The sequence below is a fragment of the Ranitomeya variabilis genome, chromosome 6, assembly GCF_051348905.1.
Source record: "Ranitomeya variabilis isolate aRanVar5 chromosome 6, aRanVar5.hap1, whole genome shotgun sequence".
NCBI lineage: Eukaryota > Metazoa > Chordata > Amphibia > Anura > Dendrobatidae > Ranitomeya > Ranitomeya variabilis.
This window is the reverse complement of record NC_135237.1, coordinates 20758463-20785396: the sequence shown is the minus strand read 5'-3', so window position 1 is coordinate 20785396 and position 26934 is coordinate 20758463. Positions and strand designations below refer to the sequence as shown.

The following is a 26934-nucleotide window of genomic DNA, read 5'->3' as shown; positions in this document are numbered from 1 at the left end:
TTCACTTCATTTCTCCATGGATGTCTGAAGAAGAAGCAACAGCTGATAGCTGCAGTCATGATGACCTTCAAACTCCAGACACACAGACAGATGACTTCCATTCAGGACTTGGGAAAGATGGGTAACTAATGCTGTTCTCTACACATGGACAATCCGTTCGTAACTATTTTGATCTGTTTTATGTTTTGTTGCAACCTGATTTTTCTATGGACAATCAATAAACCACTATACTTTTTAAGTGAATATGACGACATTTTTCTTTTAAGAATAACGCACCTGGTTAAGTCCTGATTTAAATGAATGTGCAGAATAAGAATATTTAACAAGCCGGCTCCCTTCTGTGAACGATGGGAGCCGGTACACCAGTGAGAGCCACTAAAATCCCTGAATGGCTCTCATTGGGTGTAAAATCCCGGGCTCGGGGGGGCGTAACTGCGCCCACCCGAGCAAAACCCGCCCACTCTTCAATTTAATTGGCTCTCTCTCTCAAGTAGGTAGATGGGCGGAGTTTCGGACGCATGAACAGGTACTCAATAGGGATCTAATACAATCCAAAAAGAGCCGGTTCACGAGCCGAAAGAGCCGGCTCTTTATAGTGAGCGGAGCCATGAGAGCCGGATCACCAAAAAGAGCCGGACTGCCCATCACTAGTGTGTATTACTGTGAGGAGGGTGGGCTTATATAGGGAGGCAACTCTGGCTCTCCCTCTTTCTCTCAGACAGGATGGACAGGAGGAAACATTAAGGAAACATGTCTGCAGTGTCAGGGAGTATAATACTGGGGTTATCACCTCACATTATAGCTGATAGGAGTACATTCACCTCACACATCATGTATTAGTGTAGTATCTGCTCCTACATCATATATGGGATCAATTTTACCTCAGAAATTCATGTAGCCGCCATGTTGCCTCATGTGTACCTTCCTGCAGGCATGGCTGATATACTACTCCACATTCATCATGTATTAGTGTAGTCTCAGCTCTTACATCTTATTTGGGAGCAATATTACCTCAGAGATTCATGTAGCCGCCATGTTCCCTCATGTGTTCCTCCCTGCAGACATGGCTGATATACTACTCCACATTCATCATGTATTAGTGTAGTACCAGGTCTTACATCTTATTTGGGAGCAATATTACCTCAGAGATTCATGTAGCTGCCATGTTCCTTCATGGGTCTGTTACAAGTTGTCTCACACACTGCAGAGACAGCTCCTGTGTGACCTCCATACAGACATGGCTGTTGTGTCACATTTCTGCTGTATTATACACAAAGCTGAAGTTGGTTTCTTATTCGTCAGTTTCTTATTCGGCAATTTTTTCTTTTCTGTTTTTTATAGGTTTATCAACAAAAAATAATCATTACAATAATAAAAGACAATGCAGCGAGGAGCCCTGATGTGAATACACTTAAAAACAGCTACAAAAACATCAAAACTGGCACAAAAATGGGCATCAAAGTGGGCAGCAAAGAGCGTTTCAGAAAGGGTTAAATGCCTTCGGGCCACTGATCTCACACTGCAGACAGATAGAACTGGGCACCCCACATCAAAACCAGTTATCTCCAGCCTGGCCCAAATGGGTTCTGGGCATCAGAACTGGCATCAAAGTGGGCAGACAGTCAATTTTGGCCATTTGAATAAGTAACTGATGTTTTTAAGGAGTTAAATGAATGGGTCACTGATCTTATACATAAAATACACAGATAGTGATGCCCTGCATCAAACCAAGGTCCCTCCAGCCTGGCCCAAATGGGTTCTGGGCACCAGAACTGGCATCAAATTGGGCAAAAAGCCCATTTTCACACATTTGAATAAGTAACTGATGTTTTTAAGGGGTTAAATGACTTTGGGCCACTGATCTGACACTTAGGCTGTGTGCACACGTTGCGTTTTTTTGCTATGAAAATGCGATAAAAAACGCTTAAAATACGCATACATATGCATCCCATCATTTAGAATGCATTCCGCAATATTTGTGCAACGCATCGCGGAAAAATGCAGTATGTTAATTAATTTTGCGGATTTTTTGCGGATTTCCCACTATATTATTGCATCCCAGAACCTCTGGAAAAAAACGCAAAAAATCCGTAAAAAAACGTGCAAAAAAACGCGATAAATACGCCGGTTTTGTTCAGGAAATTTCTGCAAGAAATCCTGACGTGTGCACATAGCCTTAAATACACAGATAGTGATTCCCTGCATCAAACCCATGTCCCACCAGCCTGGCCCAAATGGGTTCTGGGCACCACACTTGGCATCAAAGTGGGCAAATAGTGGGTTAGTTTTGGAATTGCCTTGTGTCTCGGATCCCACCGGGATCCCAGCAATCTGTCACGGTTCACGGGGAAGATACCTTTAACATCCCCACCAGTCATACCAATTTGTCACAAACCAGGGTTGTTTGGTTACCCCTGGTTCCTTCTGGAGGAGATTTATCTATATCCCACTTCCCAGTTCTGGTTTGGAACTTGCAGCTCTCTGGCAACCCCCTTAACCTCAGGTCAGTCGGGGTACTGCACTTAGGGTAATTAGACGCCAGAAAGGCTGCCTGCTATGTACTGGCTATTGGGCACGCTGCAGCAAGGGCGATGTAACTACTCCCACTTGGGCAGGAACAATAATTATCAATGCCGCCGTCGCTACAAAGCCTCCCAAATGCACAGAACAAAGTATGCTGCCACCAGCTCCAATTTTCAAAGTATTGACGGGTCCGGAGCCAACCCAAATCAGTAGCATAATTCACCTCAAAGGATGCGACAATTCGTTTAGCGCATGGAGAGACAAGCTAGTAATTTTATATTTTACTCCAAAAATAGGTAGGCAGTGTTTACAAAGTATAAAAACATATTATAAAGGAGACAAATCATATGTACAATACAATTACAAATAAAAAAGCGATTTAATGTGGAAAAACACTTACATAGCGTTATGTCATCTTATCTCATGACTGGCCGTGTGCTGTGGAGGAGGGGATACATCTACCGTAGATGCATGCCACCCATCTGTATCTCAACTAGATTCTGGACAAAGACACTGCAAAAATGCTCTCTCATTAAGTTATTCCTAGCCCAAAACCCAGACACTCCCCCTGTGGTGACATCACTTAGAGGCTGACACCTCCCCTTTACTTAGAATATGAAAACTATTTTTCTCGCTGTCTATTTATCTCGCTGTATGAAACTCGTATATGAAATACACCAGGTTCTCGAGGTGCACCACGTCAGGGTGATTCTTTTAAGTATAAGCATGGCGTACTTACATGAACCGCTTAAGGAGAATTCCACACTTTGCACTCGTTGCGTTTAGCTGCTAGCGGTTTCAGTGAGTGATAGATCTATCGATGGACATCCGGAATACATAATTCTCATATCTCTAGCCCGAATCGGTGCCAGAATATGTCACTTTAATGGAACAAAGAATCTCATGGTGGCTACACCCGTTTAAACTAGTACCATGTGGGAAGAGGTATGAGTAGTTTTAGGGAGACTGCTCTGCAGTGTAAAGCAATAAAACTTCAGTGATTATAGAAAGGGTTTTGAATTACAACCACAGCAGCAGGGAGAGTGAGAAGAGGGTGGGGTCGGGATGGTCTACAGCGTGTGTCTGCTCAGCTTTAAGGAACGTAGCAGAGCTCAGTGTGCGTGATCCCAGACAATCAAATACCTCATGTTCCTGACACCTTGGTTACAGCATCATAACCCTGTTATTAACTGGGTTACTGGGGAAATTGTTCAATGGGTGTCTAACTGTGTTAACCAATGTTGTAAATCTGTGTTTTTGTCTAAGTCCTTGAAGTCTGTATCTTTGTTGTCTGTCAGTCTGGAAGGTATTCCGGAGTACCTGAGGGACTTTGAAGACGTGTTCACTGAAAGCAAGGCTGAGGTTCTACCACCACATCCATCTTTTGATTGTGCCATCAATTTAATTCCTGGGGCTAAATTACCCAAGGCCAGTTTGTTTAAACTGTCTGGTCCTGAGTGTCTGGCCTTGAAGGAGCATATTGCCGAGAGTCTTCGTAAGGGGCATATCCGCCCTTCTGTTTCTCCTGTGGCAGCTGGCTTTTTCTTTGCAAAGAAAAAAGATGGTGGTTTGCATCCTTGCCTCGGCTTTCGGGAACTCAACAAAATCACTGTGAGAAACATGTACTCACTTCCTCTCATTCCTGACTTGTGTAACCAATTGTCTGAGGCCAAATGGTTTTCTAAGTTGCATTTGCGAGGAGCCTATAATTGGCTAAGGGTTCGAGAGGGAGACTAGTGGAAGATGGTGTTTCTCACGTGAGAAGTTCTTTTTGAGAATGTGCTTATGCCCTTCGGGCTAACAAACGCCCCAGCCATTTTTCAAATTTTTATTAATGTTGTTTGCTGATCTGATTGGTCGCTTTGTGAAGATTTACCTTGACGACATCTTGGTTTACTCCCCTGAGAGTGAAACCCATTTACACTATTTGTGTACTGTCCTTCAGAGACTCAGGGAAAACCAACTTTTTGCAAAATTTGAAAAATTTAATTTTTTTGTACCGGAGTTATCATTTTTGAGTTTGATTGTTTACTATGAGGGGTTTCACATGGATCCCAAGAAGGTGTAGGCTATTAGTGATTGGGTTCAGCCCTGTGACTTGAAGGGTTTGCAACTAGTGATGAGCGAGTATACTCGTTGCTCGGGTTTTCCCAAGCATGCTCGGGTGGTCTCTGAGTATTTGTGACTGCTCGGATTTAGTTTTCCTTGCCGCAGCTGCATGATATGCGGCTACTAGACAGCTTGATTACATGTGGGGATTCCCTAGCAACCAGGCAACCCCCACATGTACTCAGGCTGGCTAGAAGCTGTAAATCATGCAGCTGTGTCAACAAAAATTAAATCTCCAATGAAAAGTCACAAATACTCGGAGACCACCCGAGCAACGAGTATACTCGCTCATCACTATTTGCAACGCTTCTTGGGGTTTGCAAACTACTATCGAAAGTTCATCAAGGGTTTTATGCAGGTAGTTAAGCCTCTTACTGATCTCACGTTAAAGGGTGCGGATGTAAAGAACTGGTCATCATCCGCTGTAGAATCTTTTTTGGCATTGAACAAGTGTTTTATGACCGACCCGGTATTGGTTCAACCAAATTCGTCTGAACCCTTTGTGGTGGAGGTTGACGCTTCCGAGGTGGGGGTAGGGGCAATGATGTCTCAGGCACTCGCCACTCTGCCTAAACTCAAACCGTGTGCCTTCTTTTCCAAAAAGTTCTTTTCGGCAGAGAGAAATTATGATGTGGGCAACAGAGAACTTCTTGTGGTCAAGTTGGCTTTTGAAGAATGGAGGCATTTTTTGAGGAGGCGGTTCATCCTATTACTGTGGTGACTGATCATAAATACCTAGCTTACATCGAGTCTGCCCAAAGATTGACCGCCAGGCAGGCCCGGTGGTCACTTTTTTTTCTCAGTTTTAATTTTACATTACTTTTCACCCGGGATCAAAAAATGTTAAGGCTGATGCATTATCCCGTAGCTTGGATCCAGTGTCCCCTCCCGAACCTCCATCCTCTATTCTTTAACCTGGGGTGATTGTGGCTGATATCTCATCTGAGTTGGAGAGAGAATATTGAGGCCCAGTCTCTTGCTCACAGTTCCGAGCCAGTTGGGAGATTGTCCTTGAGCAATTTTGTTTTAGGCTCCTTCGAAAGTTCCATGAGTCCATGTTAAGTGCCCATCTGGGAATTTTGGCCACCCGAGAGGCTGTGAAAAGGTTTTTTGTTGTTGCCATCACTAGTTACTGATGTAAAAAAATTTGTGTCGGCATGTGGTGTTTGTGCGCGTTGTAAGACCTCTCATAGCCGGCCGGCCGGGGAATTGGTGCCTCTACCAGTTCCGTATAGACCATAGACTCATCTGTCCATGGATTTTATCACCAATCTCCCTTCTTCCAGGGGTAACACCGTTGTGTGGGTGGTGGTGGACAAATTTTCAAAATAAGCCCATTTTGTACCCTTTTCTGCGTTGCCTTCAGCAGAAACCTTGTCCAGGCTGTTTGTGCAACATGTGGCCGGCTGCATGGTGTGCCGATGAATGTGGTGTCTGCAGTTTGTGGCCAAGTTCTGGAGGGCATTTTTGTAAAAAATTGGGCATTGCATTGTCCCTTTCTTCTGCCTATCACCCTAAGAGTAATGGGCAGACCGAACGCACTAATCAGTCCCTGGAATAAATTCTGCGGTGTTTGGCCTCTATCAGGCAGGATGATTGGTGTGATGTTTTACCTTTGTAATAATTATAGGGGATAACTCAGGAGACTCTTTGCGTGGAACAAGACAACTACAGGACACAGTTTTATAAGTGGTAAAGTCTATATTATCACACGGTGATTCAAACAGGTGCAGAGAGAAACTCAAGTCCACAACACTTGGAGTAAATATTAAATGCAGCTTAGCAGTCTATAGGAAACTTCAGAGGAAAATGCAATCACGCAGAAAGTCTATGAAGCACAATTATTCTTGAGGATACTTGACATGAAAAAGTCCTTGCTTAGTCCAAAACACAGATAGATATGCTTATAAGGCAGTTCAAATAATATCTTCGCTCAACCAGGGAGGCCTGGGTAATAGTCTCAGGTTCTTGCAGAGCAGCAACAGCTTACATGTCCAGCAAATGCAGATGGAAGTAAACACGAGTCCTGACATTACTCCCTCCTTAGGTATTTGCTATCATATAGACCCATCAAAATGACTTCAAATGAGATGTGGTCCCTAAAAAAAAATGGTGTTGTAAAAATGAGAAATTGCTGGTCAACTTTTAACCCTTATAACTCCGTCACAAAAAAAAATTTTGGTTCTAAAATTGTACTGATGTAAAGTGGACATGTGGGAAATGTTACTTATTAAGTATTTTGTGTGACATATGTCTGTGATTTAAGGGCATAAAAATTCAAAGTTGGAAAATTGCGAAATTTTCAAAATTTTCGCCAAATTTCCATTTTTTTCACAAATAAACGCAAGTTATATCGAATAAGTTTTACCACTAACATGAAGTACAATATGTCACGAGAAAACAATGTCAGAATCGCCAAGATCCGTCAAAGCGTTCCAGAGTTATAGCCTCATAAAGGGACAGTGGTCAGAATTGTAAAAATTGGCCCGGTCATTAACGTGCAAACCACCCTCGGGGCTTAAGGGGTTAAAGAGGATGTGCCTCCTGTTTCCTCCTATTCATCTGAGCAAGTACAAACCTTACAATTGGTGTTTCGAATGCGGGCAACAATCCAAGGAACACATGTTGCAGCGCTGGCTGGTCTGAGCCAGAAGAGTGGACGGTCTTCACAACCGTGAGTAAATACTGACCGGGGTCAGTGAGAATTGCTGTTTATGGGATACCTCTGAGGAGAAGAGGGATCCGGGAACCTGTGTGGCCGCCACCAACAGGTAGTGGACAGGAGTCCGTGTGATACTGACCGGGGTCAGTGAGAAACTGTGTTTGGGCTGTAAAGCCGGGTGTGTAACAGACAGGAGTCTGTGTGATACTGACCGGGGTCAATGAGAGACTGTGTTTTTTTTTTAAAGCACGTATGCAGGTGCTTGCTGTGGACCGGCAAGTCCATGTATTTTTTTTTCTCTTTTCCTTCTCTGATCAACTTGCTGTGGCTCGGCGGGGCCACGAAGACTGAAGGCGTCTGGCGGTATCTCGGCGGGGTTACGAAGTTTGCTGTAGATTGGCGGGTCCACGAAGTCTGAAGTGGTTACGTGCAATGCAGTTGCAGCAAGAGGTTCTGCAGCAGCCGGAGTTGCGGTGGCAGCAGCAGCGGCTTGTGATCGGCAGCCAGAGGTGCCGGTGGTTTGTGTCTGCAGCGGGAGCTGTGGTAGCACCAGTAGGAAATGGCGAGGTGTCGGAATAGCCATTGCTTGACTAGGTCGGGCGGACTCTTAAAGGGCCAGTGCCGACCTAAAGAGATATATACTGTGGAGCTGTTGGGGCTTGAGAGTACTGTGAGGAAGTCCACAGGATGTACCCCACAGTGGGGTGGTGTCCTTAAAGGGGGTGGAGTCGCAAAAAACAGAGCGGTGCCCCAAATAATTATCGTTGGCCAAAAAGGGACTGCATCACAAAAGGGGGTAGTTGCCCAGAAGGGGGTGGAGTCCCTAAATGGGGTAGTGGCCCTAAAGGAGAAAATGGCCCACAAGGGGGCGGTGACCCAAAAGGGGGTGGAGTTCCAAAAGGGGCGGCAACCCAAATAGGGGTGGTGGCCCAAAAAAGGACAGCGGCGAATGCGCTGTTGGACTGTTGCCGGGTTCAGTGTTCGAACAGCGCATGTTTAAAATATTGTACTGACTTTTCATCTGACAAGATGACACAGAGCTGTTCTGTAGAAGTCAATGGAGTGTGCGTGACTGGACTTCTGGACTCAGGGAGCCTGGTGACGCTGAGTGCCACACTCCCTGTCTATCTGATTTCCGGAAGGAAGATGGGAGTCCTCTGCGTTCATGGGGTCGCTAGGGATTATCCGGTGTCCAGGGTAATCATTGAGACGCCCACTATTATTGCCAGCCATGATGTACCTGTAGTCCCAGACTTGCCATTCCCTGTTGTAATAGGCCAGGACTTTGAAAGGTTTGGGGACTTGTGGGAGGAAAGGGGAGTGTCTGATTGCTCAGAACAGAGCCGGAATGACCCTAAGGGAGCCCCACCACAACAGGCGGCTGTAGTGATTCCGGATCGTGTGTTGTGTGAAAAGGAGATAGCGACACCTAAGGTCGATAGTCCAGAGTTCCGGGTGACTGGAAGAAAGTGTGAGTTTGACACTTGTTTAAATGGGGAATTGCTGTTCCAGGATGACAGAGTGAGAGGGGGTGTCTCCTATCCAGACTGTGACTCAAGCGCAAAGGGAAAAGAGTGCAGTAAGGAGGAGCCGAGTAAAAATCACAGATCTTCATCTCGTTGCGGGGGCCACAGAAAGGCGGGACAGGTTACACCCTCTGAGAAGAGAGATGATGAGGAAGAGACAGGGTCAGGTACAGATCAGGTTACTGTCCTTGATAAGGAGGTCACTTTACCTCTGACAAATCCCAGCACAGAGGTAGGGCTGGAATTAAAACAGACCGGTGGTAGTCCCATATCTGCAATGCCCGGAAAGGGTGAAGTGGCTCAGTATGAAGGCTCCAGAGTACCTGATGCTGAAGAGATGGAGAACTCTGAAGTTACCAAGAGTCCAGAGGTACCTAAGAGTAAACAGACAGAGAGTCCAGGAGAGACCATAGAGGTGGATGCAGAAACAGGTGGAACTCTGAAGAGGCATAGTGTGGGTGGGCAAGAGACCCCGTTTGAAAGTTTAATTAAAGAACTGGTGGTGCGACATGTGCTAGCCAAAAGAGAGCAGGACCATAACATAGAGCTGCTTAAAGAAACAGTTGAACGAGAAAGGGTCCTGAGGCAAGCAATTGAGCACAAAGTGGGTGACCTAGAGAAGGAGGTCTTTGAACTCAGACGTCACCTGTCGGTGTGTCAGGCCATGAATAGGGCCATATTGAAAGATACGGACGTGCTCAGAATGGCTCAAGAAAAGCATCAGCAGGAGCTTCTCCAGAGAGAGGAGGAGTGTCGCTGCCTGGCAGAGGAGTTGCCAATGCCCATCTTGGCGAAGGCTCAAGCAGAAGAAAAGACTGGGGAAGAGTTCGTGCTAAAAGCGGAGCAAGTCAATCACCCGGCCATGGCAGATGTCCATGAAGATGAGACCCCGCTTTTCAAGAGCATAATAGAAGTACCCGAAGACATGCGAGAAGCGTGCGCCAGGAAGGGTGTGCATGAGGCATTTAGAAAGGCAGTAGAGACGTGTAGTGTGCACTGGGTGCCTGAGACTCAGCAATTGGCCATACTGTCGACTAGGGAAGTCACAGTGAAGCAGGTGGCTGTCCTGAGGGATATGCACCTACACTGCCTCCATACAAAACAGAGGATCATTTTGAAGAATGATGAAGCCGTTCGACGTTTGGAGCGTGAAAGAAAAGCTCTTAGTCGGTTGGGCTTAGTGGAAGACACAGTCCAAGTACCCAAAGTTCTGGTGGCGAAAGTCATTGGGAAACTTGGGAGAGTGATGCAGGAGATGGTGGATAAATCCGGTCTGAAGAGACTGAGGATACTGGCTGATGAAGAGGTCCAGGTCATGGGTGAAGATGGGATGGTTCCTTTCCTGGTTGTCGGATCCAGAGAGAGTCTTAGGAATATCTGCATGCTCCTGAAATATCTTATGCCATACCTAAGGGAGGTAGAGCAGCTGAGACTTGAGAGACTGCAAGTTAATAAACAGCTGCCAGAGAGGCGAAGAAGTTTGCGTAAGACCAAAGTCCTCAAGCTGAAGCTGTCATGTCGGACGCTGTTCATACCAGGGCGTTCGACAGACAGCGGTAATTCCGCTTTTGTCCACTATGTGCTCAGTTACGTCGGCTAGATTTTATCTAGCTGGTCCGGGGTTAATTTAGCTGGTGCTCGGATTGGAAGCTGGGCCATGCCCACTGCCTTTAAATAGTTCTTCTGAACATTGGGCGTCGCCGATTATAGCTTCTGTCTTCTGCGTTGTTATCTCGGTCTGGAGTGGTGAGCTGGTAGTTGGAGTATCGTTGCTGGTGGTGTATTTCCCTTTGTCTTATTTTCTCCTTCCCATATTTGTATTTGTTTTGCCCTTTGCACTTATAGTGTATTCCTGAGTGACTACGGCGTGGTGTATATTTTCCGTTATCCTTGTCTGTGCTTACTGTGGGTACTGGTTAGAGGTCTCTTCACTGGGTGGCTGGGTGGTGGTTTCAGCCTAGGGTTGAAACAGGAGATAGGGCGAGGGTGGAGCCCCAGACATGCACACCATCAGTGTAAACTCTGGGTAGAGGGTCAGTCAGGGTTTCCCTAGTTTTCAGGGAAATCGCAGGGGCCCGGGTTATTTGCTTTTTACATAGTAACATAGTAACATAGTAACATAGTTAGTAAGGCTGAAAAAAGACGTTTATCCATCCAGTTCAGCCTATATTCCATCATAATAAATCCCCAGATCTACGTCCTTCTACAGAACCTAATAATTGTATGATACAATATTGTTCTGCTCCAGGAAGACATCCAGGCCTCTCTTGAACCCCTCGACTGAGTTCACCATCACCACCTCCTCAGGCAAGCAATTCCAGATTCTCACTGCCCTAACAGTAAAGAATCCTCTTCTATGTTGGTGGAAAAACCTTCTCTCCTCCAGACGCAAAGAATGCCCCCTTGTGCCCGTCACCTTCCTTGGTATAAACAGATCCTCAGCGAGATCTCTTTCACACCTAAGTCTCCCGTGACATTATAATCGGCCTTAAAAAAAAGAAAGAATAAAAAGGGGAGTTTCCGTTTTTTTGTTTTGTCATGGATCCCATGACTTCCATAACCCGCCAGTTGAGGGCGCTGTTCCTACAGGTCACTGAGTTGAGGGGGGCAGTGCAGCAACAGGGACTTGCAGTATCTAATGTGCAAGCTGGAGCGACAGGTAGAGTTGCTGAGCCTAAGTTTAATTTGCCTGAAAAATTTGCTGGGGAACGCAGTGAATTTGTTTCTTTTCGTGAAGCTTGCAAACTATATTTCCGTATGCGCCCGATCTCCTCGGGTAATGAGGCTCAGCGTGTGGGTCTGGTGTTGTCATTGTTAAGCGGGGATCCCCAAGCATGGGCGTTTTCTTTGCCATCTGATTCTGCTGCATTTGACTCTGTGGAGAGGTTTTTTTCCTCTCTTGGAAATATTTACGATGAACCTGACAGAATGGCTCTAACAGAATCTAAGATACGCACTGTCATGAATCCCAATGGCTAGGGATAGCACAGGACAAGCAAAGTACAAATGTATAACGGACGAGCTCTAGGGTGATGGAACCTGGGCTGACCGCTGCCCTACGCCTGACAAACGCAACTAGAGATAGCCAGGGAGCGTGCCTACATTGGTTCTAGACGCCACGCACCAGCCTAAGAGCTAACTAGCACTGCAGAGAAAATAAAGACCTCACTTGCCTCCAGAGGAATGAACCCCAAAAGATATAGTTGCCCCCCACATGTATTAACGGTGAAATGAGAGGCAGGCACACACATAGAGATGATATATATAGTTTTAGCAAATTGAGGCCCGCTGTAAACTAGAAAGCAGAACGATACAAAAGGGGACTGAGCGGTCAGCAAAAAACCCTAATCAAAAAAAACCATCCTGAGATTACAAGAACCCATGTGCCAACTCATGGCACATGGGGAGAACCTCAGTCCACTAGAGCTACCAGCTAGCATAGAGACATAATAAGCAAGCTGGACAAAAAACCAAACAACTGAAAATCAGCACTTAGCTTATCCTGAAAGATCTGGGAGCAGGTAGGCAGGAACCAAACAGAGCACATCTGAACACATTGATAGCCGGCAAGGGAAATGACAGAAAGGCCAGGTAAAATAGGAAACACCCAGCCTCTGATGGACAGGTGGAAACCAAAGGCCGCAACCCACCAAAGTCACCCAGTACCAGCAGTAACCACCAGAGGGAGCCCACAAACAGAATCCACAACAGTACCCCCCCCTTGAGGAGGGGTCACCGAACCCTCACGAGAACCCCCAGGGCGATCAGGGTGAGCTCTATGGAAGGCGCGGACCAAATCAGTCGCATGAACATCGGAGGCGACCACCCAGGAATTATCCTCCTGACCATAACCCTTCCACTTAACCAAATACTGGAGTTTGCGTCTGGAAACACGAGAATCCAAGATCTTCTCAACAACATACTCCAATTCTCCCTCCACCAGCACCGGAGCAGGAGGCTCAACCGAAGGAACAACGGGCACCTCATACCTCCGCAACAACGACCGATGGAACACATTATGAATAGCAAACGATGCTGGGAGATCCAAACGAAAAGATACAGGGTTAAGAATCTCCGAGATCCTATAAGGACCGATGAACCGAGGCTTGAACTTAGGAGAAGAGACCTTCATAGGGACAAAACGAGAAGACAACCACACCAAATCCCCAACAAGAAGTCGGGGACCCACGCGGCGACGGCGATTAGCAAACTGCTGAGTCTTCTCCTGAGATAACTTCAAATTGTCCACCACCTGATTCCAAATCTGATGTAGCCTGTCCACCACCACGTCCACTCCAGGACAATCCGAAGGCTCCACCTGACCAGAGGAAAAACGAGGATGAAACCCCGAATTACAAAAAAAAGGAGAGACCAACGTGGCAGAACTAGCCCGATTATTAAGAGCAAATTCGGCCAGTGGCAAAAAAGCAACCCAGTCATCTTGATCAGCAGAAACAAAACACCTCAAATAAGTTTCCAAGGTCTGATTATTTCGCTCTGTCTGGCCATTCGTCTGAGGATGGAATGCAGACGAGAAAGACAAATCAATGCCCATCTTGGCACAAAACGTCCGCCAAAATCTAGACACAAACTGGGATCCCCTGTCAGAAACGATATTCTCCGGAATCCCATGCAAACGAACCACGTTCTGAAAAAATAAAGGGACCAACTCAGATGAGAAAGGCAACTTAGGCAAGGGCACCAAATGAACCATCTTAGAAAAGCGGTCACACACAACCCAGATAACGGACATTTTCTGTGAAACCGGGAGATCAGAAATAAAATCCATGGAAATGTGCGTCCAAGGCCTCTTCGGGATGGGCAAGGATAACAACAACCCACTGGCCCGAGAACAGCAAGGCTTAGCTCGAGCACACACTTCACAAGACTGCACAAAGGTACGCACATCCCTAGACAAGGAAGGCCACCAAAAAGACCTGGCCACCAAGTCTCTAGTACCAAATATTCCAGGATGACCAGCCAACACAGAAGAATGGACCTCGGAGATGACTCTACTGGTCCAATCATCCGGAACAAACAGTCTTTCTGGTGGACAACGATCCGGTTTATCCACCTGAAACTCCTGCAATGCACGTCGCAAGTCTGGGGATACAGCGGACAATATTACCCCATCCCTAAGGATACCAGTAGGCCCAGAGTCTCCAGGAGAGTCAGGCACAAAACTCCTGGAAAGAGCATCTGCCTTCACATTCTTTGAACCTGGCAGGTATGAAACCACGAAATTGAAACGAGAAAAAAACAACGACCAACGAGCCTGTCTAGGATTCAAACGCCTGGCAGACTCAAGGTAAATGAGATTCTTGTGATCAGTCAAGACCACCACACGATGGTTAGCACCCTCAAGCCAATGACGCCACTCCTCAAATGCCCACTTCATGGCCAAAAGCTCCCGATTACCCACATCATAATTGCGCTCGGCGGGCGAGAACTTTCTAGAGAAGAATGCACATGGCTTCATCACCGAGCCATTAGAACTTCTCTGTGACAAAACCGCCCCCGCTCCAATCTCGGAAGCATCAACCTCAACCTGAAAAGGAAGTGAAACATCTGGTTGACACAACACAGGAGCAGAAGAAAACCGGCGCTTAAGTTCCTGAAAGGCCTCCACGGCCGCAGGAGACCAATCAGCAACATCAGCACCCTTTTTAGTCAAATCAGTCAAAGGTTTAACAATACTGGAAAAATTAGCAATGAACCGACGATAAAAATTAGCAAACCCCAAGAACTTCTGAAGGCTCTTAACAGATGTAGGTTGTGTCCAGTCACAAATCGCCTGAACCTTGACGGGATCCATCTCAATAGTAGAAGGAGAAAAAATGTACCCCAAAAAAGAAATCTTCTGGACTCCGAAGAGACACTTTGAGCCCTTCACAAACAGAGAATTGGCCCGCAGAACCTGAAACACCTTCCTGACCTGTAGAACATGAGACTCCCAGTCATCAGAAAACACCAAAATATCATCCAAATACACAATCATAAACTTATCCAGATATTCACGGAAAATATTGTGCATAAAGGACTGAAAGACTGACGGAGCATTGGAGAGTCCAAAAGGCATTACCAAATACTCAAAATGGCCCTCAGGCGTATTAAATGCGGTTTTCCACTCATCACCCTGTTTTATCCGCACCAGATTATACGCACCGCGAAGATCTATCTTAGTGAACCACCTAGCCCCCTTAATGCAAGCAAACAAATCAGTCAATAATGGCAATGGATACTGATATTTGACTGTAATCTTATTCAGAAGGCGATAATCTATACAAGGCCTCAGGGAACCGTCCTTTTTTGCCCCGAAAAAAAAACCTGCTCCCAGAGGGGACGAAGATGGACGAATATGTCCCTTTTCCAAGGACTCCTTAATATAATTCCGCATAGCAGTATGCTCTGGCAGTGACAGATTAAATAAACGACCCTTAGGGAACTTACTGCCAGGAATCAATTCTATAGCACAGTCACAATCTCTATGAGGAGGGAGCGAATTGAGCTTAGGCTCCTCAAAAACATCCCTATAGTCAGACAAAAACGCAGGGATCTCAGAAGGAGTAGATGAAGCGATTGAAATCGGAGGTGCATCATCATGAACCCCCTGACATCCCCAGCTTAACACAGACATTGTTTTGCAGTCCAGGACAGGATTATGAGTTTGTAACCATGGCAGACCAAGCACTAGTACATCATGTAAATTATACAGTACAAGGAAGCGAATCACCTCCTGATGAACGGGAGTCATGCGCATGGTCACTTGTGTCCAATACTGCGGTTTATTCATAGCCAATGGTGTAGAGTCAATTCCCTTCAGAGGAATAGGAACTTCCAGAGGTTCCAGACTAAAACCGCAGCGTTTAGCAAATGACCAATCCATAAGACTCAGGGCAGCGCCCGAATCCACATAGGCATCGACGGAAATGGAAGACAGTGAAAAAATCAGTCACAGACAAAATGAACTTAGGCTGCAGAGTACCAATGGCAAAAGATTTATCAACCCTTTTTGTGCGTTTAGAGCATGCTGATATAACATGAGCTGAATCACCACAATAAAAACACAATCCATTTTTCCGCCTATAATTTTGCCGTTCACTTCTGGACTGAATTCTATCACATTGCATAGTCTCAGGTGCCTGTTCAGAAGACACCGCCAACTGGTGCACGGGTTTGCACTCCCGTAAACGCCGATCAATCTGAATGGCCATAGCCATAGACTCATTCAGACCTGTAGGCGTAGGGAACCCCACCATAATATCCTTAATGGCCTCAGAAAGACCATTTCTGAAGTTTGCAGCCAGGGCGCACTCATTCCACTGAGTAAGCACCGACCATTTCCGAAATTTTTGACAATATATTTCCGCTTCATCATGCCCCTGAGAGAGGGCTAATAAAGCCTTTTCAGCCTGAATCTCCAGGTTAGGTTCCTCATAGAGTAATCCCAATGCCAGAAAAAACGCATCTACACTGAGCAATGCAGGATCCCCTGGTGCCAATGCAAATGCCCAATTCTGAGGGTCGCCCCGCAGGAAAGATATTACAATCTTGACCTGTTGAGCAGGGTCTCCAGAGGAGCGAGATTTTAAAGAAAGAAACAATTTACAATTGTTCCTGAAATTCAGGAAGGTAGATCTATCTCCAGAAAAGAACTCTGGAATAGGAATTCTAGGTTCAGACATGGGAGTGTGAACAACAAAATCCTGTATGTTTTGAACTTTTGCCGCGAGATTACTCAGGCTGGAAGCCAAACTCTGGACATCCATGTTAAACAGCTAAGATCAGAGCCATTCAAGGGTTAAGAGGAGGTAAGAAGCAGCTAGACAGCAATTAAGGGCTAGGCAGCAAAACTCTGAAGGGAAAAAAAAAAAAAAAAATTTCCCTTAAACACTTCTTTTTCTCCTGCTTCAGCCCAAACAATTAACACTTTGTGGGCCGGCTATACTGTCATGAATCCCAATGGCTAGGGATAGCACAGGACAAGCAAAGTACAAATGTATAACGGACGAGCTCTAGGGTGATGGAACCTGGGCTGACCGCTGCCCTACGCCTGACAAACGCAACTAGAGATAGCCAGGGAGCGTGCCTACGTTGGTTCTAGACGCCACGCACCAGCCTAAGAGCTAACTAGCACTGCAGAGAAAATAAAGACCTCACTTGCCTCCAGAGGAATGAACCCCAAAAGATATAGTTGCCCCCCACATGTATTAACGGTGAAATGAGAGGAAGGCACACACATAGAGATGATATATATAGTTTTAGCAAATTGAGGCCCGCTGTAAACTAGAAAGCAGAACGATACAAAAGGGGACTGAGCGGTCAGCAAAAAACCCTAATCAAAAAAAACCATCCTGAGATTACAAGAACCCATGTGCCAACTCATGGCACATGGGGAGAACCTCAGTCCACTAGAGCTACCAGCTAGCATAGAGACATAATAAGCAAGCTGGACAAAAAACCAAACAACTGAAAATCAGCACTTAGCTTATCCTGAAAGATCTGGGAGCAGGTAGGCAGGAACCAAACAGAGCACATCTGAATACATTGATAGCCGGCAAGGGAATGACAGAAAGGCCAGGTAAAATAGGAAACACCCAGCCTCTGATGGACAGGTGGAAACCAAAGGCCGCAACCCACCAAAGTCACCCAGTACCAGCAGTAACCACCAGAGGGAGCCCACAAACAGAATCCACAACAACGCACTATTCGCCAAGGGGAGCGAGTTGCAGAGGATTACTGTTCTGAATTTCGTCACTGGGTGATCGATACACAGTGGAATGATCCAGCACTGCGGAGTCAGTTTATTCATGGGGTTTCTGGAAGGGTTAAAAAAGCCCTTCTGATGTACGAGACTCCTACTTCTCTAGATTCCGCTATGAGTTTGGTTGTCCGCATTGATCGCCGTTTGCGTCAGGGGGAGCATGAGACACCGCCTATGGGAGAGGGTTTAGGTTCACGTGTGGTTGCTGCAGGTGAGCCCATGGAGCCTATGCAAATCACAGGGGTGTCACATGTGAAGCGTCGAGCCTCTGAGCTCAGGAAGCAGGGAGCCTGTTTTTACTGCGGTAAGACTGGTCATTTTATTAACATCTGTCCTCTGCTGTCTAAGAAAAACGCAACGGCGGAAAACTTCTAAGCTCAGAGGGTGTGGAGGAGACCTATCTGAGCTTATGTATATCCTCCATGGTGGTTTCTCAATGCATGCTCTCTGCTAAGGTTATTATCACTGGCAGTGAGCTGCCGATTACTATTTTTGTGGATAGTGGTTCAGCCACAAATCTCATTGATGAGGAGTTTGCGCGCACTTTTGGTTTTAAGATCGAAAAACTGCCTCATCCTATTCGCGTGATCACCATCAATGCTGCTCCTCTCTCACAGGGGGAGATTACTGAATTTGTGGCTGAGGTAAAACTCCACATTGGGGTTCTACATTCCGAGCAGGTTACATGTAAGGTGCTCAGGAATCTTCCTGCTCAGGTGGTTTTGGGTTTTCCATGGTTGTCTATGCACAACCCGGTAATTGACTGGAAAACTCAGGACATAATTCAGTGGAGCGAGTTCTGCCAGGAGAATTGCCTGGCCACATGTGTGTCTGCTGTGACTTCAAGCGTTCCGGAGTCACTTCTGGATTTTGTGGATGTGTTCTCTGAGAAGGGTTGTTCAGAATTGCCGCCACATCGCCCCTATGACTGTTCTATCAGGTTTAAACCAGGGGCCAAATTGCCTAAAGCAAGGATGTTCAACATCTCCGGTCCGGAGAGACAAGCGTTAAAGGAATACATTGCTGAAAGTTTGAGCAAAGGGCACATCAGGCCTTCATCCTCGCCTGTGGCAGCAGGGTTCTTCTTCGTGAAGAAGAAAGATGGCGGATTACGCCTGTGTTTGGATTTCAGGGAGTTGAACCAGATTACGGTTCGTGATCCATACCCTATGCCACTAATCCCAGATTTGTTCAACCAGGTGGCAGGTGCTAAGTGGTTCACCAAGCTTGACCACAGGGGGCGTACAACCTCATAAGAGTCCGTCATGGTGATGAGTGGAAGACGGCTTTTAATACCTCTGAGGGTCATTTTGAAAATTTGATGATGCCATTTGGGTTGACTAACGCACCTGCAGTGTTCCAACATTTCATCAATTATGTGTTTTCGCATGTTTTGGGGAAATTCGTTATCGTGTACCTAGATTACATTCTCATATATTCTTGCGACCGTGATACTCATTTAGATCATGTCAGGCAGGTGTTACAGCTTCTCAGAGAGAATAAGCTGTATGCTAAACTTGAGAAATGTGTATTTTCTGTTCAAGAGTTGCCTTTCTTGGGTTATATCGTGTCTGCTTCTTGTTTTAAAATGGACACCGCTAAGGTGCAAGCGGTGCTGCATTGGGAACGGCCTGATAACCTGAAAGCACTTCAGCGTTTCCTTGGGTTTTCTAACTACTATAGGAAATTTATCAAGGATTTTTCCATCATTGCTAAACCGCTAACTGACATGACTAAAAAGGGTACCAATTTCTCCGTTTGGCCTGAGGCTGCTGTGCGCGCATTTGAGTTTCTTAAGAACAGCTTTGTTTCAGCCCCCATTCTTGTGCAGCCAGACGTATCAAAACCTTTTGTTGTGGAAGTCGATGCGTCTGAGGTTGGTGTGGGGGCGGTACTGTCACAAGGCTCATCTTTGAGTGATTTGCGTCCATGCGCCTATTTTTCCAAGAAACTGTCGTCCGCCGAACGTAACTACGATATCGGCAACAGGGAGTTGTTGGCTATCAAGTTGGCCTTTGAGGAATGGCGACACTTCTTGGAGGGGTCTGTTCATCAGGTAACTGTTATTACCGATCATAAGAATCTGCTGTATTTGGAGTCAGCCAAGCGTCTGTCCCCCAGGCAGGCTCGCTGGGCATTGTTTTTCACGCGGTTCAATTTTGTTGTCACTTACAGACCGGGGTCTAAAAACACTAAGGCGGATGCTCTGTCCAGGTGTTTTCCGGGGGGAGAACCTCGGGAGGATCCAGTACCCATCCTCCAAAAGGGTGTTGTGGTTTCGGCTCTCACTACCGAGGTTGAGGCTGAGATTGCCGAGGCTCAGGAGGAGGTACCATCTGAGCTTCCCATCAACAAATCTTTTGTACCGCTTCATCTCCGCTTAAAAGTTTTGGCGGAGCATCATGATGCTGTCCTGGCTGGCCACCCAGGGGTTAGAGGTACCTTGGAGTTGGTGTCACGTCGGTTTTGGTGACCCAAGATCCGATAGGACATGGTCTCATACGTGTCAGCTTGTACCACGTGCGCTAGGGCTAAGACGCCCCGCTCCCGTCCTGTTGGCACACTACTTCCTCTTGAGGTACCTAGTAAGCCATGGATGGAAATCTCCATGGATTTCATCACTGATTTGCTCTCCTCAGTTGGGAACACGGTCATCTTGGTGATTGTTGATCGGTTTTCAAAAATGTCAAACTTTGTGTGTTTGCCTTCGTTGCCTAACGCTAAGACTCTGGCTCAGGTATTTGTGCAGGAGGTGGTCAGACTTCATGGGGTTCCGTCTGACATTGTGTCTGATAGGGGTACTCAGTTTGTGGCAAAATTTTGGAAAGCATTTTGCTCACGGCTGGGGATCAAGTTGTCTCGTTCTTCGGCGTTTCATCCTCAGTCAAATGGTCAGACTGAGCGTATGAACCAAAATTTGGAACAGTACTTACACTGCTTTGTCTCTGATAACCAGGAGGAGTGGTCTACGTTCCTTCCTTTGGCTGAGTTTGCCATAAATAATCATCGCCAGGAGTCATCTGGGGAGTCTCCGTTTTTTGTGTGTACAGGTTACATCCTCAATTTTGTACTTTGAGTCAGATGGGCTCTTCCGGCGTTCCGGAGGAAGACCAGTTAGGAGCACAATTGTCAACAGTCTGGAGGAGAGTTAAACAGCGGCTGTTGAGTGTGGGTGCTAGGTACAAACGTGTGGCTGACAGTAGGCGTGTGCCAGGTCCGGACCTGAGTGTGGATGACTGGGTGTGGTTATCCACAAAAAACATAAGACTCAAGATACCATCCCTTAACTTGGGTCCACGGTTTATTGGTCCATTTAAGGTCGCCGCTGTCATTAACCCAGTAGCGTACCGGTTGGAGCTTCCTACGGTGTATAAAATACACAACGTGTTCCACAGATCGTTGTTAAAGAAGGTGGTGGGTCTTTTAGACGCGACACCAATGCCTTCTCCAGTCTTGGTGGATGGTAATTTGGAATTTGAAGTCTCCAAGGTGGTTGACTCTCGTGTAGTGCGCCGCACTATACAGTACTTGGTACACTGGCGTGGTTATGGGCCTGAGGAGAGGTCCTGGGTACCAGCCTCGGACGTTCATGCGGATCGGCTGGTCGGGTTGTTTCACCGCCGCCATCCGGACAAGCCGGGTCCTGTAAGCCGTGAGGGCCCTGGGGTACCTCGTAGAAGGCAGGGTACTGTCATGTCGGACGCTGTTCAGACCAGGTCGTCCGACAGACAGCGGTAATTCCGCTTTTGTCCACTATGTGCTCATTGGCGTCGGCTAGATTTTATCTAGCTGGTCCGGGGTTAATTTACCTGGTGCTCGGATTGGAAGCTGGGCCATGCCCACTGCCTTTAAATAGTTCTCCTGAACATTGGGCGTCGCCGATTATAGCTTCTCTCTAGTGCGTTGTTATCTCAGTCTGGAGTGGAGCTAGGAGTTGGAGTATAGTATCTGGTGGTGTATTTTCCCTTTTGTCTATTTACTCCTTCCTATATTTGTATTTATTTTGCCCTGCGCATTTATTGTATATTCCTGAGTGACTGCGGCGTGGTGTATACTTTCAGTTATCCTTGTCTGTGTTAACTGTGGGTACTGTTGTATTATCTCTTCACTGGGTGGTGGGTGGTTGGTTTCAGCCTAGGGTTGAAACAGGAGACAGGGCGAGGTTCGAGGCCTAGACATGCATACCATCAGTGTAAACTCTAGGTAGAGGGTCAGTCAGGATTTCCCTAGTCTGAGGGAAATTGCAAGGGCCCGGGTTATTAGCTCTTACCCACCTAGTCTGCCCGTGACAAGTGCTCGTTGGAGTGGGATCTTTTCCATCTGCGCTCAGCAGCCCTGTAAGCTCGCCTCAGTTCTTTGGTCAGGCTGGTGTGCCAGAGATGTCTGTTGATTTTGCGAGCTTTGGTATGTGTAAGTGGGACAGCAGATTCCAAAGCTACAGCTATTGTGGTGTTATATAGAGCGGCAGCGTCATCCGCATTGTGTATGGAACTTATGTCTGTGAGAGGGAGGAGAGATTCAAAGAATGAATGTAGGTCAAGATGTTTAAGATTTCTGCGAGGGTGTGAAAGTTTGTGGGGTGGGAATTGTAGACTGTTGTGAATTCTGCTCTTTGGTTCCCTCCGATGGTTGTTGGTGGTAATGCAGTTGTCCCTGGGTTGCAATCTTTGACAGGTGTCCCTGCTGATTGCAGCTCTGACTGGGCTATTTAGGTGTGCAGGTTTCATTAGTCATTGCCAGTTGTCCATTGTTCTTGGAGGTGTTGCATCTCTGGCTGGTTCCTCCTGTTCTGCTGCCAAAATCAGCAAAGATAAGTTCTTTTTTTTTGTTTCTGCAGCACACATGCAGTGTGCTTACAATTCTGTGCTTTTCATTGTTTTTCTTAGTCCAGCTTTGACTGTGTTTGGATTTATTCAGTCAAGTTGGATTCTCAGGAGATGCAGATATACACTCCATGTCTTTAGTTAGATGGTGGAATTTTTGTATTATCTGCTGTGGATATTTTTAGGGTTTTAATACTGACCACTTAGTATTCTGTCCTATCCTTTTCTATTTAGCTAGAGTGGCCTCTTTTGCTAAATCCTCTCTGCCTGTGTACGTCTTTCCTCTTATACTCACAGTCAATATTTGTGGGGGGCTGCCTATCCTTTGGGGTTCTGCTCTGAGGCAAGATAGAATTCCCATTTCCATCTATAGGGGTATTTAGTCCTCCGGCTGTGTCGAGGTGTCTAGGATGTGTTAGGTACACCCCACGGCTACTTCTAGTTGCAGTGTCAGATTAGGGATTGCGGTCAGTACAGGTTCCACCTCTCCAGAGAAAGTCCATGCGGCTCCAAGGTCACCAGATCATAACAGTACAACTGGCCTTCAATGAGTTAAATGCATCTCAGAAGAAGGGAAGAAAGGTGTTGAGCCATTTTTTTTATGTAGTCTGCTTTGTCTTTCCTTCCCTCTTTTTTCCTGGGTGGCTGAGGAGTCTTGTGCTGGCATGGATGTTCAGGGATTAGTTTCTCGTGTAGACCAGCTTGCTGCTAGGGTACAGGGTATTTCTGATTATATTGTTCAGACTCCGGTTTTAGAGCCTAAGATTCCTACTCCTGATTTGTTTTTTGGGGACATGTCCAAATTTTTTAGTTTTAAAAACAACTGTAAACTGTTTTTTTGCTCTGAGACCTCGATCCTCTGGTGATTCCATTCAGCAGGTTAAAATTGTCATCTCCCTGCTACGTGGTGATCCTCAGGATTGGGCATTTTCCCTGGAATCTGGGAATCCGGCCTTGCTTAATGTAGACGCCTTTTTTCAAGCTTTAGGTTTATTATATGAAGAACCAAATGCTGTGGATCAAGCTGAGAAGACCTTGTTGGCCCTGTCTCAGGGTCAAGAAGCGGCAGAATTGTATTGTCAGAAATTTAGAAAATGGTCTGTGTTGACTAAATGGAACGATGATGCTTTGGCGGCAATTTTCAGAAAGGGTCTTTCTGAATCCTTTAAAGATGTTATGGTGGGGTTTCCCACGCCTTTCGGTCTGAGTGATTCTATGTCTCTGGCCATTCAGATTGATCGGCGCTTGCGGGAGTGCAGAACTGTGCGCGCTGTGGCGTTGTCCTCAGAGCAGATAACTGAGCCAATGCAGTGTGATAGGATTCTGTCTAGAACGGAACAACGTGGATTCAGACGTCAGAATTGGTTGTGTTTTTATTGTGGCGATGCTTCTCATATCATTTCAGTCTGCCCTAAGCGTACAAAGAAGATCGCTAGTTCATTTACCATCAGTACTGTACAACCTAAATTTCTGTTATCTGTGTCCTTGATATGCTCATTGTCATCATTTTCTGTCATGGCGTTTGTGGATTCAGGCGCCGCCTTGAACTTAATGGACTTTGAGTTTGCCAGGCATTGTGGTTTCCCCTTTCAGTCTTTGCAGAACCCTATTCCTTTAAGGGGCATTGATGCTACACCTTTGGCTAAAAATAAGCCCCAGTTTTGGACACAGGTGACCATGTGCATGGCGCCAGCCCATCAGGAAGATTGTCGTTTTCTGGTGTTGCATAATTTGCATGATGCTATCGTGCTGGGTTTTCCATGGTTGCAGGTACATAATCCTGTGTTGGATTGGAAGTCTATGTCTGTGACTAGTTGGGGTTGCCAGGGGGTTCATAGTGATGTTCCTTTGATGTCAATTTCCTATTCTTCCTCTTCTGAAATTCCAGAGTTTTTGTCTGATTTTCAGGATGTATTCGATGAGCCCAAGTCCAGTTCCCTTCCACCACATAGGGACTGTGATTGTGCGATTGACTTGATTCCTGGCTGTAAGTTTCCTAAGGGCCGACTTTTCAACCTGTCTGTGCCTGAACATACCGCCATGCGGAGTTATGTTAAGGAGTCTTTGGAGAAAGGGCATATTCGGCCCTCTTCTTCACCGTTGGGAGCTGGATTTTTTTTTGTTGCTAAGAAGGATGGCTCCTTGAGACCCTGTATTGATTATCGCTTCTTGAATAAGATCACGGTCAAGTTTCAATACCCTTTACCTCTGCTTTCCGATTTGTTTGCTAGGATTAAGGGGGCTAGTTGGTTTACGAAGATTGACCTTCGGGGGGCATATAATCTTGTTTGTATTAAGCAGGGTGATGAATGGAAAACTGCGTTTAATACGCCCGAGGGCCATTTTGAATACCTTGTGATGCCATTCGGGCTCTCTGCTCCATCGGTTTTTCAGTCCTTCATGCACAATATTTTCCGGACTTATCTGGATAAATTCATGATTGTATATTTGGATGACATTTTAATTTTTTCCGATGATTGGGAGTCTCATGTGGAACAGGTCAGGATGGTATTTCAGATCCTTCGTAATAATGCTTTGTTCGTGAAGGGGTCTAAGTGTCTCTTTGGAGTGCAGAAGGTTTCTTTTTTGGGCTTCATTTTTTCTCCCTCATCTATAGAGATGGATCCGGTTAAGGTTCAGGCTATTCATGATTGGATTCAACCCACATCCGTGAAGAGCCTTCAGAAATTTTTGGGCTTTGCTAATTTTTATCGCCGTTTCATTGCTAACTTCTCCAGTGTGGTTAAACCTTTGACTGATTTGCGAAGAAAGGCGCTGATGTGACGAATTGGTCCTCTGCAGCTGTCTCTGCCTTTCAGGAGCTTAAACGCCGATTTACTTCTGCCCCGGTGTTGCGTCAACCGGATGTTTCTCTTCCGTTTCAGGTTGAGGTTGATGCTTCTGAGATTGGGGCAGGGGCCGTTTTGTCTCAGAGGGATCCTGTTGGTTCCTCGATGAAACCGTGTGCCTTCTTTTCCCGTAAGTTTTCGCCTGCTGAACGCAATTATGATGTCGGCAATCGGGAGTTGTTGGCTATGAAGTGGGCGTTTGAGGAGTGGCGACATTGGCTTGAGGGAGCTAAGCACCGTATTGTGGTCTTGACCGATCATATGAATCTGATTTACCTCGAGTCTGCCAAACGGTTGAATCCTAGACAGGCTCGATGGTCCTTCTTTTTTTTCCGTTTTGATTTCGTGGTCTCGTATCTTCCGGGTTCTAAGAATATCAAGGCTGATGCCCTCTCTAGGAGTTTTTTGCCTGATTCTCCTGAGGTCCTTGAACCGGTCGGCATTTTGAAAGAAGGGGTGGTCCTTTCTGCCATTTCTCCTGATTTACGACGGGTTCTTCAGGAATTTCAGGCTGACAAACCTGACCGCTGTCCAACTGGGAAACTGTTTATTCCTGATAGATGGACTAGTAGAGTGATTTCTGAGGTTCATTGTTCTGTGTTGGCTGGCCATCCTGGTATCTTTGGTACCAGAGATTTGGTTGGTAGGTCCTTTTGGTGGCCTTCTTTGTCACGTGATGTGCGTTCTTTTGTGCAGTCCTGTGGGACTTGTGCGCGGGCCAAGCCTTGTTGTTCCCGTGCTAGTGGGTTGCTTTTGCCTTTGCCGGTCCCTGAGAGGCCCTGGACGCATATTTCTATGGATTTTATTTCTGACCTTCCGGTTTCCCAGAGGATGTCAGTTATCTGTGTTGTTTGTGACCGGTTCTCTAAGATGGTTCATCTGGTGCCTTTGCCTAAATTGCCTTCCTCTTCTGATTTGGTTCCATTGTTTTTTCAGCATGTGGTTCGTTTGCATGGTATTCCGGAGAATATTGTGTCCGACAGAGGTTCCCAGTTTGTTTCTAGGTTTTGGCAGTCCTTTTGTGCTAAGCTGGGCATTGATTTGTCTTTTTCTTCCGCATTCCATCCTCAGACAAATGGCCAGACTGAACGAACTAATCAGACCTTGGAAACTTATTTGAGATGCTTTGTGTCTGCTGATCAGGATGATTGGGTGGCTTTCTTGCCATTGGCCGAGTTTGCCCTTAATAATCGGGCTAGTTCGGCTACTTTGGTTTCGCCCTTCTTTTGTAATTTTGGTTTTCATCCTCATTTTTCTTCGGGGCAGGTTGAGCCTTCTGACTGTCCCGGTGTGGATTCTGTGGTGGACAGGTTGCAGCAGATTTGGGCTCATGTGGTGGACAATTTGGTGTTGTTTCAGGAGGAGGCTCAACGTTTTGCTAACCGTCGTCGGTGTGTTGGTTCCCGGCTTTGGGTTGGGGATCTGGTCTGGTTGTCTTCCCGTCATGTTCCTATGAAGGTTTCTTCCCCTAAGTTTAAGCCTCGGTTTATTGGTCCTTATAGGATTTCTGAGATTATTAATCCGGTGTCTTTTCGATTGGCCCTTTCGGCCTCGTTTGCAATCCATAATGTCTTCCATAGATCTTTATTGCGGAAATATGTGATGCCCGTTGTTCCCTCTGTTGATCCTCCGGCCCCTGTGTTGGTTGATGGGGAGTTGGAGTATGTGGTTGAGAAGA

General features: G+C 46.3%; 1 protein-coding gene across 1 annotated transcript in view; it reads left to right on the top strand.

Moving 5' to 3' along the window:
- Positions 1-494: 494 nt before the first annotated feature.
- LOC143783366 (uncharacterized) overlaps positions 495-26934 on the top strand; it is a 140528-nt gene continuing 114088 nt past the window's right edge. The window contains exon 1 of the mRNA XM_077271777.1: positions 495-526. The gene's annotated coding sequence lies outside the window, so the exon portion shown is untranslated. The remainder of the gene's footprint in view (positions 527-26934) is intronic.